Raw genomic sequence first — 17,012 nt, forward strand, 5'->3', positions numbered from 1 at the left:
GGGCTTTAAAAACACTCAGCAGTCATTTAAAATCAATGCAGAAACGGACGGGGAGCCAGTGGAGAGAGGCCAGGATTGGGGTAATGTGGTAGCGTTTTTTGGTGCCGGTGAGGAGTCGAGCGGCCGCATTTTGCACCAGCTGTGATCAGAATCAGAATCAGAATCAGAAAGACTTTAACTCATTGAGTGCCATGGACGTCTTTCAACGTCCAATTAAATAGTGACGTAGAGTGCCAAGGACGTCTTTCAACGTCCAATGCGTTTTTTGATGGTGGGACGTCGATCAAAGCCTTCCGCATCTCCTGTACAACTATTGTAGCTATTGGAGGTCTATAACCTATTTTACAGAACCCTTAGGTGGTGACAGTGCTCTCCAGGTTAACAGAAAGGCAGAGAAAAACAGAGAATAAGTCGTTGGGGAAACGGAAATCGCATCGCATCCGTATGCATCGATATGCATGAAGCGTTTTAACGTTAGATGTGCCTGCAGCAGCCAATCTGCTCCCACAATTGAGCTCCTCCATGTCCGCTGCGACAGCCCATCCGCATGATCAGCCGTGGAGTTGTTATTATTCTCAACTGGAAGCATAGGAGCCGGTGACAAACACACGCGGAACGCTGTAAAAAAGCTGGATGTCGCGCACCCTTCACTGTGCACAGCAAACTCAGCAGAGAGCCACCAGAGACACTCCCATACGGAGGAGGAGTGTGCAGTTGAGGGGTGGGAGGGGGGGGGGGGGGGGCACGCAGAGCAGCACACAACACCCAGACAGACCCAGACAGCAGGACAGGATTGGAAAACGCAAGCCAGAATATCCGATGCCCACCAGCAGCAAATCAAGACCAGCAAGAAGCTGCAACCAGCAGCGCACGCAGGGGCCAGCGCTGCTGGTTGCAGCTAAAAATATTATTCTGCCAAACAAAATTCCCTGGCCTTCACTGTTTTATTGAAGGAAATTATTTTTGAGGTGTGACTACATCAGAAAATTAGCTTCAGAGTCAGTGATGTGTTTGAAATGTTTAATTTCACAAAAGGGCCATTATCTCAGCTTCTAGAAAAAAACGTCTCTTTTTGGTTAAATCAAGCTATCTTCTCCGGCTGATAACTAAAGAACGGAAAATGATATCAATAAACCTGTTTTTGCTGATGATAGAAAAGAGTCTCATCGTTCTTTTTGCATGTTCAGTGTTTACATAGTAATATCACACAATATTCTGTGGGCCTCGAGAAATCACTGAAAAAAGCTCTGAAACTCTGGCACTGGGAGCGTCCGTTCTCCAAAAGTGGCTGGCACTCAATGAGTTAATGATCCCCGGGGGGAAATTGGGACAAGTTACAGCTGCTCGCACTCAGGCATGAAATATCCACATAACACAACATAACATACACAACACAAGCGGCGGAGCAACGACTGATCGATGCCAACATACAGTGAATTACAATAATCAAGCCGGGTTGTGATGAAGGCATGGATCACCCTCTCCAGGTCGCTCTGGGGAAAGTAGGCCTTAGTCTTTGCTGGGAGTCGAAGCTGGAAGAAGCTGGTTTCAACAACAGAGCTGAACTTAAAAGCACTATCAAATCAAAATCACTCCTAGGTTATGAACAGAGGAGCGGATGTTGGAACCAAGAGGACCCAGAGCATCAACAGGAGGGCTCAAAGAGGGGTTACCAAATAAAATTAACTCAGTCTTGCTTTCATTCAAGTTCAAGAAGTTTGCACTCATCCATGTTTTTATGTCGCTCAAACAATCGAGCAATGGCTGGAGTGATACCTTACCTTTTGATTTGAGAGGTAAGTGAGAGGTAAAATCTGAACATCGTCAGCAAAACAGTGGAAGGACATGTTGTGCTTAGCCAGGATTGAATCTAGGGGCACAGGTAAAGTAAAAAGAGAATGGGGCCCAGTATCGACCCTTGAGGAACGCCGGAAGTAAGGGGGGCCACAGATGAGAAAAATTCTCCAAGCTGGACTGAAAAGCTCTGGCCGGACGTGATCTGCATGGACAAGAAGACATTCATGACCTTCATTGCCATGGTTATTAACTGTGCTGCTGGTTTGAGTGGGAAGACGAAGAGGAATGGAATCAGGCTTGATGCTGTTAAGAGGTTACTGGAGGTGGATGTATCTGAAGCAAAGATAGATGAAATACTGAGGGATGCATTTAAGCAAACTCAGACAACAGTGTCTGGGTAAGAAGAGGAAGAATATTCCTTGTGTGTGAGAGGCAGCAATGTGCCGCAAGGCATCCAGTCTGCCGGAAAGCCAGAAGAAGAAGAAGATGTCATATCACCGATGATGTCATAATATGGGGGGCGTATATTCTACATTCAAGCTCAAGCAATTGTGATGTCACCAGTGATTTCACTCGAGCAATTGTGATGTCATCGTGAGGTTATAAAATGGATGACTTGCTCTCAGCTTCACTGAGATACAAATGGCTCAGAGAGCTTCAGCAGGATCTGAGCTTCTCTGCAGTCTGCACTCTGAGAACCTCAAGCTCTTCTGTCTGGACCATCAGCAGCCAGTGTGTCTTGTCTGTCTGCATTCAGAAACACACACCAACCACAGATTCAGACCCATCGATGAAGCTGCACGGCCTCACAAGAAGGAACTCCAGAAATAACTGAAGTCCTTAAAGGAGAAACTGATGCTCTTTAATAAAGTTAATGAGGACCACATTTATGAGTTTTGAAGCGTAAATGCGAGCCCTAGAAATAAAAAGCTTGTGCTAAGCGAATCTTGTGCTCATGCTCGTGCTAAGCCAATCCAGAACTACACACAGTGTCGCATAGGCTTCCACGTCACGTCACCACTCAACCTGGAGTGTTGTTGATGTGTGCGGTGCTGTGCACTACCCGGGCTGAACCAGGTGAGGGAAAGAGAATTTCCATGTTCGTCCTTTGAAGTGATGACGTTATTGACGTATAATATCCCCGTCGACTCAACAGAGGGTATGCATGTGATGTCACAGAGGCAGAAGTCACTGTGGGGTCACGCCCACTGAGTCACAGCAAGACTGAGCTTGAATGCAGTAATCAGCCTAGATAACTGACACCTGCTGCTCAGGGAGGAACTTGACACTCATTTTGACACTCATTCCCGATTGAGGGGGCGTGTTCCAGTGGGTGTGCATACCAGGGGTCTCAAACTCAAATTACCTGGGGGCCACTGAGTGTCCGGTCTTGTCACAAGGGGGCCACTTCACACATACAAACAATACAGTATATATACCTACACCGCTATATATATAAATAAATAAACAGCTTTACCGTATATATAAATAAATAAACAGTGCAACTGTTCAAACTTCTCAACATGAACACTTTATTTATTTAAAGGACAATGCATTGCACATATTTTTATGCAGATTAAAAATTTGCAATTTATTTTTTCAGGGTTAATTTAACAAATTTACCACGAGAGGGAGGGGGTTTTGGCCACATTTACCACTGGTACAGGGTTGTGGCACGAGGCGAAGCCGAGTGCTATAAACCCTGTACCAGTGGTAAATGTGGCCACAAACCCCGACCTCGAGTGGTAAATTTGTTTTCTACAACAGCTACCAAATAATATAAAAAATACACAATTGTAACATCCAATTCATTATTTACAATCATTAGTGGTTTCAGAATACATTTATCCTTCCGCCACAGAATATAGTTCCATACACAAGATCAATGATTGCACTAAACATTTAGTTGCCTTTGAGCCAAAAAACAACTAACCTATTCCTTAACGGGATTCACAGTTATTGATACATTGCCTGTAAAAGTACAGTTATTTAAACAGTTATCTAAAGCAGCCCGTTTTGGTGGTGGTGTGTTGATATCTGGTAGAGGGCGTTTGTTTGTTTGACAGTCCCAGGTTCGGGGTCCGGGCGCTAGTCCGACCTCCCGCTAGTCCGACCTCCCGCTAGTCCGAACTCGTGACAACTCAAGCTCAGCCAGTTCTCTCTCCCCAATTTCACCATGTCGTTCTTTGTTCACTTCATCTTCATCTTCATCTAACCACTGCTCAAAACTCAATCCACCCAGTAAATCAAACGTTACTACGAAATCGGACATTTCCTTGTGTTAGAGATCGGCCATTTCCTTGTTAGAGATTTGCAGACTGACAGGCTAACAGTGGGCGGAGTCAGCACAGGGAGCGGAGTCAGCATCAGGGAGCGGAGTGATACTGCGGTTGGAGCCGAACTGTAGATTGTTGGCCTATTTACCACTGTTGCTAGCCAATCAGAATCCAGTATTCACTCATGCTGTTGTAGAAGGTCATCTTTTCTTGCTTCCTCTCAGACAGCGGAGCCACATTTGCTCTGAGGGAGGTGGCAGTTGACCCCCTCAGGATGGCTTGAAGATGGGCATCACTCAGCCTGGACCTGGATTGGATTTATAATAAATAAATCATTTATTAGACAAGTTAAAAAATACATGTATACATCTCTGCCCAGCAAGAATACATACATACCTGTACTTTGATTTGTTGAAGTTCATGGTGGAGAACAGTTTCTCACACAGATATGTGCTTCCAAAAAGGCACATGGTCTGCTTGAACATTCCAGAAAGCCCTGGGAAGGATGGGGGTAACTCTCTCAAAAATTGTCCAAGCGTGTCTGCTTTTCCATTTGCCTCTCTGAACTTGGCTCTGAGCTCAGAATTACATTGCAGGTCAATCAGCTCCATTTGTAGCGCACTGGGGGCATTCTGCACATCAAATGAGAAGGGGTCTGCAAACATTTGGAAAGTAGCACTGTGTGTCTTGAAATCTGCAAACCGCTGATCAAATTCCTGCTGTAGCTTCTCAATGGCATCAACATATTTCTCACCGCTGAATGCTGTGCCCTCCTCCACAAGAGACCTGCATGCTGGGAAATGATGGAGTTTTCTCCGAGACAGCTGGGCTTTCCACAACATCAGTTTTGTGGAAAATGCTCTGACATTGTCAAAAGCTGCAGTGACAAGCTGACCTGGGCCCTGCAACTTCAGGTTGAGTGTGTTCAGCTCCTGTGTGATGTCAACTAGAAAAGCTAGGTCCCTCAGCCATTTGGGGTCATCAAGTTCAGGAAGATCCATCCTGCCCTCCTCCATGAAGGCCTTCACTTCTGTTCTCAGCTCAAAAAACCTCTTTGGGACATTTCCCCTGCTGAGCCAACGTACCTCTGTGAAATAAAGAACGTCGCCATATGCTGCATTAATTTCCTCCAAAAAGGCACGAAACTGGCGGTGCTGTAACCCCCTAGATCTGATGTAATTAATGCATTTGACGACGACAGACATCACATTCTCAAACTTCAAGCACTTGCTGCACAAGGCCTGCTGATGAATAATGCAGTGCAGAGCAATCGCCAAAGCTGCACCTTCCTCCTCCAGCTTTTTTTGAACAAGCGCTACCAGTCCGTTTTTCCTCCCTGTCATTGATGGTGCGCCGTCTGTTGTTAATCCTTTGAGCGACATCCATGACAGACCAGCATGCTCAATTGTGTCACACAGTTGCTGAAAAATATCCTTGGCTGTGGTACGGCCTTGCATCGAATTCAAACTAAGTAACTCTTCTGTCACTTCGAACTGGTCATTAACACCACGGACAAAAATGGCAAGCTGGGCATTATCATTAATGTCTGTGCTCTCATCCAGAGCTACAGAGTATGAATTGAAACATTTACCTTTCTCACATAACTGATCATAAATGTCACTTGACAGCTCCGTAATCCGCTCTGCCACTGTGTTGGCTGAAAGGCTGATATTGCTGAATTGACTCTTTTTTTCTGGGCAGATTATATTTGCAACTTGCAGCATGCAGTCCTTCAGAAACTGGCCTTCAGTAAACGGCTTACCTGCTTTGGCGATCAATTCGCTCACCACTCGCTTCAACAGCGGCGTCGGCATCCTTTCTACCCTTCTGAAAGAGATTCTGTTGCAGTGACAGTCCTTTCTTAAGCTGTGCAGCACGTCTGTCCCTCTCATCTCCGGTACTGTGCATATTGATCCTTGTGTTTAGTTGTGTAATGCCGCTTCAGGTTATATTCCTTAAGTACGGCGATCTTTTCCTTACAAATTAGGCAGGTGGCATTTCCTTTAAACTCGACGAAAAAATAATCACTTTCCCACTTCTCCTGGAACTGTCTGTGCTCGTCATCAACCTTCCTCTTTCCCTTTGAGAAGGACATGTCAATAAACTAGGCTACGTTTGATCAAGCTGCTACTTCTTCTTCTTCTGTTTTGATTATGAAGCTGCTACGTGTTAACGTGTTCGCTTTATGTGTTGTTTCACTCGGTAATCACTGTCAGTGAAATCACCTGCGTTAATGATGCGGCTTTCACAGGCGGTGATGACCCACTGGCCAGGCGTGTGGAGCCGTGTTGCCAAATACCGCTGATTGTTTCCAGCACAAAGGGTTCAAAAACTGCCAAAAAGCACACAAAACCGCCCAAGACACGGCACGTCTATGTAAATTTAGCTGGCAACCCTGGTGTGAAGTGCGAACGTTCGCATGAAAGCAGCGCCTCGTCCACGCGCCTCGGGGGCGCGCTGTCTGTTTTACACTGAGTGGAGTTGCGGGCCTGATTTAACGATAACTTGATATCAAGTGGCGGGCCGTATGAAATAGTTTGGGGGGCCGTATCTGGCCCGGGGGCCGTGAGTCTGAGACCACTGCTCTACAGTGTAGTCTCATTTAGCCGTTTGCTAGCTAGCCGCCCTTTTAACGGCACGTAAAAGCTTAAAAACTCATAAAAGTGGTCCTCATGTATGAAGATTATCTTGCTGTATAAAGGTTCGCGTTTGAATAAGCTTGCGTTAACCACAGACCTTATTTGAAGCATCGCGCCAAAAACCCATTCAAAAATCCCATAGGCGAAAACAGTGAAGAACCGGGAGTGTTAGCATCGATGTTTTCCGGACTCATTCCTGCGGCTCTCTATTGGTACATCAACATCAGAACATCCCCATCAATATTACAAATCTGTTGTCGTACATAGTATTGCTGTTGCCAATATATAGTATATTGCATATTGCCCAGGGGTTTGAGTCATTACTGAGTGTGGCTTGGGGGATGAAGCTGTTTCTCAGCCTGCTTGTCAGAGTTTTTGGGGTTCTGTATCGCCTCCCTGATGGTGGCAGGGAGAACAGGTTGATGAGTGGGTGGGTTGAGTCTTTGATTATTTTCTGGGCCCTCTTGAGGCAGCACTGGGTGTACAGGTCCTGCAGTTCCGGCAGCTCGCAGCCTGTCGTGGGCCTGCGCACCTCACTCTCCTCAGCGCTTTGAGGTCCATCGCGGTGCAGCTCCCGTACCAGGAGGTGAGCAGCCGGTCAACAGGCTTTCGATGGTGCCTCTGTAGAAGTCTTTGACAATCTTGGGCCTCAGGCCCAACTTCTTTAGTCACCTGAGACCCATGCAGGCGTTGTTGGGCCTTTTTGGCGCACGGAGGTGGTGTGGTATTGCATGATGGCGAGTAGGATTTGTCTTAAAAGGGGGCCTCCACAAACATTTTGTCGAGGCCTACAGCAGTTCAGACCCGGCCCTGCTTTTAAGTCAACTTCTATTCCCCATGATAGCTTGCTGACTAATGGAAGACAGCCATCAGAAAGTCTCGTCTCAGTCCCATCAAATGTCTTTCTGGCCTCTCAAATGAAGACTTCTTGTGGGAGGGGACCGAATCTCGGCGTCTCTCGTATCAGAATAAAGTAGACAATTAGAGTGTGCGACGCAATGAGAGCGAAATGGAGTGAAAACCTGTGGTCAATGATAACGAGAACGCTGAAACTGATATACATATGTATTATCTATATAATAAGCTTTCTCTAGGTGGGCTGCCATGACTCGAGCGGCAGGCTCTCTCTCACACACACACACACACACACACACACACACACACACTGAATATCCCTCTCCATCAGCCAACCTAATATCATACTCTTCCACTGATTGGCCGTGTCAGTTCAGCAGGGCTCACATCATATTTAAAGTCCCTGAGTGAGTCCCCCCCCTGTTGATGGCATATTTCTCATTGAGGTGAAATCAAAGAGATGTGCTGGCGGGCCTAAACACCGCTCATTACCCTCCTCGCGGGAGCAGAGGCAGCAATTTACCTGCAGCGCCGATGTGGCGCCGGATGGAAATAGGCCGCGCATGAGCCCGAAATTATCTTTTTAATTACGCCGCACCTCTCCCTCTATCTCTCCCAATAGTTCCCTACTGTTCCCCAGCCTCCGACGCCCCAACCTCATTTCAATATTTCACAGATTGCATTTCTGTCTCATCAGAAAACAGCAACAACCGGGGCGGGGGGGCGTGGGGGAGCGAGTGCTGAGGGGAACCTGGCCGCGCGCCGACCGTTGCTACGAGCCGCGCGGCCTCATGAGCAAATCAGCCGAGGCGGCCGCAACGTCACGGGCAGTTGACATTACGTTGATCATCTCCCTAAATAGATGCCGTCAACTCGTCTTCCTGTTCACTAACACTCTCTAAGGCTTCAGTCAACAGCTTGAGTCTCATTATGGTTGCCATATATTTGCTCCTGCTTCACACTGGCTTTCATTACAGAGGCCATAGTTAGCTGCAGTTGTATATCAGGTGCTACTAAGGGGGAACATTACACGGAGAATGAAAAGTAATGTACTCTCTGGATACAAAAGGGGTCTTACTGTAGTTAGCTTGCTTTTATTTACACTGCCCATCACCTGACACCAGGGGTCACCTGATTGAATGTACTATATTTTTCATGATCTTAAAACATTTTGATCTAAAGGCTTAATGAACGGTTCTCGAGATAAACCGCTTTTTGTGTTGCCAGTAGGTGGCGCTATGCCAAATTGCACGAAATTATGCACTCTGCACTCAGTCTGGTCGCCCTAAAGCCCCCCTCCAGTCACTTTTTCCTACCTGTTTCACGTTGGTGTTCTATGAAAACGTACGTGTGCTGTAATCACGCTGTAACAACACAGGTCACCATTTGTGCCAAAGAGCTTAGATTGATAAGAACCGAAAATAGTTTGTTCCACTTATGTTCCACTGCAACATAATGACTGCATGTGCTGTTTTAAAAGAAGCAGCGTCTCATCTTGTCTTCAGTATACTCTTTGTCTGCGATAAAACGGAAGTAGCGGCCATAGGCTACTGGTTCCGGTCATATCAGTGAAATACATTATTTTAGAAGCCAAAATATTGCTTATTGTCAACAAACCGGCCAACAGATATCAAAGCTGATGGACTTTCTCGATCTGGTTAAAAGTGACTTTCGGCGGCGTTTTGATCCTGGTGAACACTTACGTAGTTAGCAAACATAGCGGCTAACACCTAGCTAACAGCAGATGGTATATACTGTAAATATTGTATTTGTCTATGACACGTCACTCGTTAGACAACACAATGTCTGACGTCATCATCACCCATTTTTACCAACAGCTTAGTTTTAGGACTTTGAGCCCAAAATAAGGTTATTTGTCAACAACACTGTGGCTAATCAGCAGAGCAGGGAAAAACACAGCTACATGAAATATCTTAAAAATGACAAAATACACTGGAGCTTTAAGCACACTCCCCAAATTTGAAGTTGATCTGACCAACAGTTCTCGAGATAGATAGATAGATAGATTTGAAAATCCTACCTCTGTTTTCAAACCATCTGTATTTGATGGGTGGTATTTTCGCGCCAAAAAAAGAAATAATTGAAATAACTCTTCACCCTATGTCTGACTAAGCCCAAAGTAGGGAACACACACACACACACACACACACACACACACACACACACACACACACACACACCTGGATGTGGTTAGAACTGAGGAAGACCAGGCCCATCAGTAAGCTGTGCATTGGGATTGTCAGAATGTAATTTAGTGTCGCTCTCCAAAACAACAAAACACACATGAGCAGGGCCGGATCTACCATATGGGCAACCTGGGCAGGTGCACAGGGGCCCTCAGTCTGAAGGGCCCCTCAATTATTTTTATTTTTTTTGTCGGGCTCCACAGAACTATGACAGAAATCTAAGACCAATCGGAATTAAATAGAAATAGTTTCCAAGAAGATTAAGTCTCATGATTGAGTGTCATTGGATGGCTGTGGGCAAGTGGTGACTGGTGAGCCATTCATTTTTCCATAGACATTTTGTAAAATGCTTAAAAAATAGATTTACTTGGTCAAACAAAGTGATTGTTATATTTAGCATCAGGAGAGACCATATAACATTTTACTGACCAGAGAAGAAAAAAAAGGGGGGGGGGGGGGGGGGAGCTGGGAGCTTCAGTGCCCAGGGGCCCCTACTAGAGAGCTGCAAACCCGAGGGTACCCTCACGGGCCCCTCGGGCCGACCAAAACGGGCCGAGGCCGGGCTTGTTTTTTATTTATTTTTTATTAATAGGTCCGGGCCGGGCCGGGGTCGGGCCGTTTCAATAATTCAATTAAATAATGTTGTATTAGCGTACTCGCTTGATTTGACACAGCAGAGCACAGTCAGACAAAGAGGAGGAGTGCACAGACACTCCCCCAGCCACACAGTCACACACAGACCCTCACGTGACGTTAGTAGCTGTAGACAGCTCCCGAAGAGAGATAGAGAGAAAAAACAAGCCGTTTGTGCCGTGTCCGTCCATGTACAGCGAGCTGACAGCTCCCGAACACAGAGAGAGAGAGAGTCAAATAGAGAGACAGACAGAGGCTGCGCAGGACGGCCGCGCGGCGACGCAGCACGCGGAACAGAGAGGGAGAGAGATGTGTCATTATATCGTAATATTGGCTTCGGGCCTCGCAACGGGCTCGGGCCAATTAATTTTATAACTCCTCCGGGCCGGACCGGGCACGGGTCTGCATGTCACGGGCCGGGGAGGGCTCGGCCCGAAATTTCAGGCCCGCGCAGCTCTCTAGCCCCTACCCCCCCTCGCTATGTGTGTGTGTGTGTGTGTGTGTGTGTGAGTGTGTGTGTGTGTGTGTGTGTGTGTGTGTGTGAGTGTGTGTGTGTGTAGGTGTGTGTGTGTGTGTGTGTGTGTGTGTGTGTCAAGTTGTACTTTATTGTCCACGAGGGAAATTCACTTTGTTAAGGTCAGTACAGCGAAAACAAGACAATATATAAAAAAGTGAATAGATCACAGCATACAAAATACCACAAAAAATACATAATTACTCTAAAAGTTCTGTGCACCTGTATGCCTACCTAAAAAAAAGGTGTGGGGGGGGGGAGGGTAGCACACAACAGGGCCAGGTTTCCCTGATGGAGGGGAGGGGCAGGGGGGGGGGGGAGGTGTTAGCGGGGGCTATGTTTGTTAAGGAGCCTAATAGCAGAGGGGATGAAGCTGGCCCTCCCCGTTAGTTTTAAATATAGGGGCAGCATATCTCCTACCAGAGGGCAGGATCTGAAAGCAAGTGCTGAGGTTATGAGTTGAGTCCCTCGCGATCTGACTTGCTTTCTTCACCGCCCTCTGGTCATAAAGCCGTTGGAGGGGTGAGCATTGTGCCCCGGAGAGCTTGGACACCAGGCTAATCACCCTCCTCAGTTTGGCCTTATTGGCCTCTGAGAGACCCTCGTACCAGGCCAGAAAAGAGAAGGTGAGGAGGCTCTCTATGTGGCAAATATAGAAGCTGCGGAGGATGGGAGGGGCTACGTTCAGGTGCCTCAGCCTTCGTAGAAGGTAGGTCCGTTGCTGGCACTTTTTGAAGATGATTTGTGTGTTGTCATTGAAGGTCAGCCCGCTGTCAATGGTGGTCCCGAGGTACTTGTAGCTGCTAACCCTCTCCACAACCTCTCCATTGAGTTTCAGCTGTGGGACATGAGCTGGGACATGCTGGGACAGCTGGGACATGTGTGTGTGTAGCTATCTTAGTGAGGAGCAATTTGAGTGTTATACATTGGAAGTGAGGACATTAGGAAAGTGAGGACATTTTGACTGCACCTCACTTACTCACACACCTTCACAGACCTGCTTGAAGGTTAAGACTTGGTTTTAAGGTAGAAGGAGCCTCTAGCGCTTCAGCCCCTCCACAGAGAGAGGTCAGTGATCTTCAGCTCCTCTCCACAGAGGGAGGTCAGTGATCTTCAGCTCCTCTCCACAGAGGGAGGTCAGTGATCTTCAGCTCCTCTCCACAGAGGGAGGTCAGTGATCTTCAGCCTCTCCACAGAGGGAGGTCAGTGATCTTCAGCTCCTCCACAGAGGGAGGTCAGTGATCTTCAGCCTCTCCACAGAGGGAGGTCAGTGATCTTCAGCTCCTCTCCACAGAGGGAGGTCAGTGATCTTCAGCTCCTCTCCACAGAGGGAGGTCAGTGATCTTCAGCTCCTCTCCACAGAGGGAGGTCAGTGATCTTCAGCTCCTCTCCACAGAGGGAGGTCAGTGATCTTCAGCTCCTCCACAGAGGGAGGTCAGTGATCTTCAGCTCCTCCACAGAGGGAGGTCAGTGATCTTCAGCCTCTCCACAGAGGGAGGTCAGTGATCTTCAGCTCCTCTCCACAGAGGGAGGTCAGTGATCTTCAGCTCCTCTCCACAGAGAGAGGTCAGTGATCTTCAGCCTCTCCACAGAGGGAGGTCAGTGATCTTCAGCTCCTCCACAGAGAGAGGTCAGTGATCTCAGGACAGAACAGTATGATAAAGTAAAGTAAAGGAGGATCCTGAAGCACTCGATTCACTGGAAAGGGATTTTAATAAGGTGCAGTGACTCATCAGAGTCAAAACACCTGACTGATGAAGACGCTGTGCGTCGAAACGTTAGTCAACTGCACCTTATTCAAATCACTTTCCAGTGACTCGAGTGCTCCAGTGTGTGTGTGTGTGTGTGTGTGTGTGCGTGTGCATGTGTGTGCGTGCGCGCGCGTGTGTGTGTGCGCGTGCACGCGTGCATGTGCGTGCGTGCGTGTGTGTGCGCGTGTGTGCGTGTGCGTGCGTGCTCAATTGAAATCGTCCACAATGCCAAGGGGTTTAAAAAGAAGCTGGAGAATAACAAGATGCAGTGAGGTGGAGAGGGCGAGTCGTGTTGCTGAGTGATGGACAGTTTAGCGCTAGCTGGGGAGTTCAGCTCCGCAGGTCAAAGCACCATTGTTTTTTATAGCAAAGGGCAGAATGCAGTGTTGCTAACTTAGCGCTTTGGGCACTATATTTAGCTACTCTTCAGACCCCCTAGCCCTTTATTTCCAAAATGCGCCTAGCGCCAAATCTGGCTACTTTTTCTGACCAGGGGAAGCAATGTACATGTGTTGAATTGAACGGATTTTGCCTTTAAAATGGTGCGGCTGCTGCTGGGTTTTCTCTCTCTCTCCTCATCACTGCCTGTCTGACACACACACACACACACACACACACACGCACGCACGCACGCACGCACGCACACACACATACACACACACACACAGCGCGTCAGTGGAGCCCCTCTCCTCCGCTGAGAGAGCAGCAGGATAGGGTTTACTTGTTTACTTTACAACCGTACAGTCAATAATTACAACGGCTACGCTGAGGTGTGCTTTTTAAGCATAATTTGATATGCTAATTAGCATGTGACGTCATTTAGCACCTTCTAGCTAGTGTCCTCTAGTAAGAGAGTGGCTTCAGCGGGGGACCAAAATGCGAGACTCATTAGCCAATGAACAGCCAGGAATGGGTCTCGCGCTACTTTTGCATGCTAACATAAAGCTGATAATGTACAATTTGATTCAGGGGATGAAAAACCCTTTCAAAGTACAACACAAACTGTCTATTTTGCTGCAACTCGACAGTGCTGCTTTTTTTTACTCAAGAGTTCCACTTTCTACTTCCTGGAAAAAAACTGGTCCATTGGAGTGAATGGAGATGCCGGAACTCTTCTATTATACGGCTCTGCTTCTAGCCCCTTTCTGAGCAGCCAATAGCACCTTTGCTTGTTAAAGAGTGGGCAACACTGGCAGAATGGGAAATGGCACATTTCTTCTCCTTTGTTTTTACAGCACGCAGAATAAAGGTTGATGTGACACGGCGAGAGTCTGCTCATTCCCACACTTCCCTCGCTGACAAGCTGCAGTGTTTATTTACATTGAACTTACAGTATCAATGGGAAAGCAAGATATTTAATCCACATCACTCTGTTAAATGACATTAAAGGGATAGTTCACTTTTTTTTTTAAGTCTAGCCCTATTTGCTCCTTACCAATGATGATGTTGATTGGTGGAGTTCTTTCTCAGCACAATACATCTTGTTCCTCATAGCAGCTCTGGAAAATTGGGCAAAAACAAATGCAAGGTCAACGGGGTCACGCTCCTCTATGTACAAGCTGACTTTGGCTTCAGTACAGTATGAGAGGAGCAGGTCAGACTCACTCACACAGGCTTCAGTACAGTATGAGAGGAGCAGGTCAGACTCACAGGCTTCAGTACAGTATGAGAGGAGCAGGTCAGACTCACAGGCTTCAGTACAGTATGAGAGGAGCAGGTCAGACTCACAGGCTTCAGTACAGTATGAGAGGAGCAGGTCAGACTCACAGGCTTCAGTACAGTATGAGAGGAGCAGGTCAGACTCACTCACACAGGCTTCAGTACAGTATGAGAGGAGCAGGTCAGACTCACTCACACAGGCTTCAGTACAGTATGAGAGGAGCAGGTCAGACTCACAGGCTTCAGTACAGTATGAGAGGAGCAGGTCAGACTCACTCACACAGGCTTCAGTACAGTATGAGAGGAGCAGGTCAGACTCACAGGCTTCAGTACAGTATGAGAGGAGCAGGTCAGACTCACTCACACAGGCTTCAGTACAGTATGAGAGGAGCAGGTCAGACTCACAGGCTTCAGTACAGTATGAGAGGAGCAGGTCAGACTCACAGGCTTCAGTACAGTATGAGAGGAGCAGGTCAGACTCACAGGCTTCAGTACAGTATGAGAGGAGCAGGTCAGACTCACAGGCTTCAGTACAGTATGAGAGGAGCAGGTCAGACTCACAGGCTTCAGTACAGTATGAGAGGAGCAGGTCAGACTCACAGGCTTCAGTACAGTATGAGAGGAGCAGGTCAGACTCACAGGCTTCAGTACAGTATGAGAGGAGCAGGTCAGACTCACAGGCTTCAGTACAGTATGAGAGGAGCAGGTCAGACTCACAGGCTTCAGTACAGTATGAGAGGAGCAGGTCAGACTCACTCACACAGGCTTCAGTACAGTATGAGAGGAGCAGGTCAGGCTCACAGGCTTCAGTACAGTATGAGAGGAACAGGTCAGACTCACAGGCTTCAGTACAGTATGAGAGGAGCAGGTCAGACTCACAGGCTTCAGTACAGTATGAGAGGAGCAGGTCAGACTCACAGGCTTCAGTACAGTATGAGAGGAGCAGGTCAGACTCACAGGCTTCAGTACAGTATGAGAGGAGCAGGTCAGACTCACAGGCTTCAGTACAGTATGAGAGGAGCAGGTCAGACTCACAGGCTTCAGTACAGTATGAGAGGAGCAGGTCAGACTCACTCACACAGGCTTCAGTACAGTATGAGAGGAGCAGGTCAGGCTCACAGGCTTCAGTACAGTATGAGAGGAACAGGTCAGACTCACAGGCTTCAGTACAGTATGAGAGGAGCAGGTCAGACTCACAGGCTTCAGTACAGTATGAGAGGAGCAGGTCAGACTCACAGGCTTCAGTACAGTATGAGAGGAGCAGGTCAGACTCACTCACACAGGCTTCAGTACAGTATGAGAGGAGCAGGTCAGACTCACTCACACAGGCTTCAGTACAGTATGAGAGGAACAGGTCAGACTCACAGGCTTCAGTACAGTATGAGAGGAGCAGGTCAGACTCACAGGCTTCAGTACAGTATGAGAGGAGCAGGTCAGACTCACAGGCTTCAGTACAGTATGAGAGGAGCAGGTCAGACTCACAGGCTTCAGTACAGTATGAGAGGAGCAGGTCAGACTCACAGGCTTCAGTACAGTATGAGAGGAGCAGGTCAGACTCACTCACACAGGCTTCAGTACAGTATGAGAGGAGCAGGTCAGGCTCACAGGCTTCAGTACAGTATGAGAGGAACAGGTCAGACTCACAGGCTTCAGTACAGTATGAGAGGAGCAGGTCAGACTCACAGGCTTCAGTACAGTATGAGAGGAGCAGGTCAGACTCACAGGCTTCAGTACAGTATGAGAGGAGCAGGTCAGACTCACAGGCTTCAGTACAGTATGAGAGGAGCAGGTCAGACTCACTCACACAGGCTTCAGTACAGTATGAGAGGAGCAGGTCAGGCTCACAGGCTTCAGTACAGTATGAGAGGAGCAGGTCAGACTCACAGGCTTCAGTACAGTATGAGAGGAGCAGGTCAGGCTCACAGGCTTCAGTACAGTATGAGAGGAACAGGTCAGACTCACAGGCTTCAGTACAGTATGAGAGGAGCAGGTCAGGCTCACAGGCTTCAGTACAGTATGAGAGGAGCAGGTCAGACTCACAGGCTTCAGTACAGTATGAGAGGAGCAGGTCAGGCTCACAGGCTTCAGTACAGTATGAGAGGAACAGGTCAGACTCACAGGCTTCAGTACAGTATGAGAGGAGCAGGTCAGACTCACAGGCTTCAGTACAGTATGAGAGGAGCAGGTCAGACTCACAGGCTTCAGTACAGTATGAGAGGAGCAGGTCAGACTCACAGGCTTCAGTACAGTATGAGAGGAGCAGGTCAGACTCACTCACACAGGCTTCAGTACAGTATGAGAGGAGCAGGTCAGACTCACTCACACAGGCTTCAGTACAGTATGAGAGGAGCAGGTCAGACTCACAGGCTTCAGTACAGTATGAGAGGAGCAGGTCAGACTCACAGGCTTCAGTACAGTATGAGAGGAGCAGGTCAGACTCACTCACACAGGCTTCAGTACAGTATGAGAGGAACAGGTCAGACTCACAGGCTTCAGTACAGTATGAGAGGAGCAGGTCAGACTCACAGGCTTCAGTACAGTATGAGAGGAGCAGGTCAGACTCACAAGCTTCAGTACTGTATGAGAGGAGCAGGTCAGACTCACAGGCTTCAGTACAGTATGAGAGGAGCAGGTCAGACTCACCCACACAGGCTTCAGTACAGTATGAGAGGAGCAGGTCA

Source organism: Poromitra crassiceps, assembly GCF_964638095.1.
Source record: "Poromitra crassiceps genome assembly, chromosome: 3".
NCBI classification, from domain to species: domain Eukaryota; kingdom Metazoa; phylum Chordata; class Actinopteri; order Beryciformes; family Melamphaidae; genus Poromitra; species Poromitra crassiceps.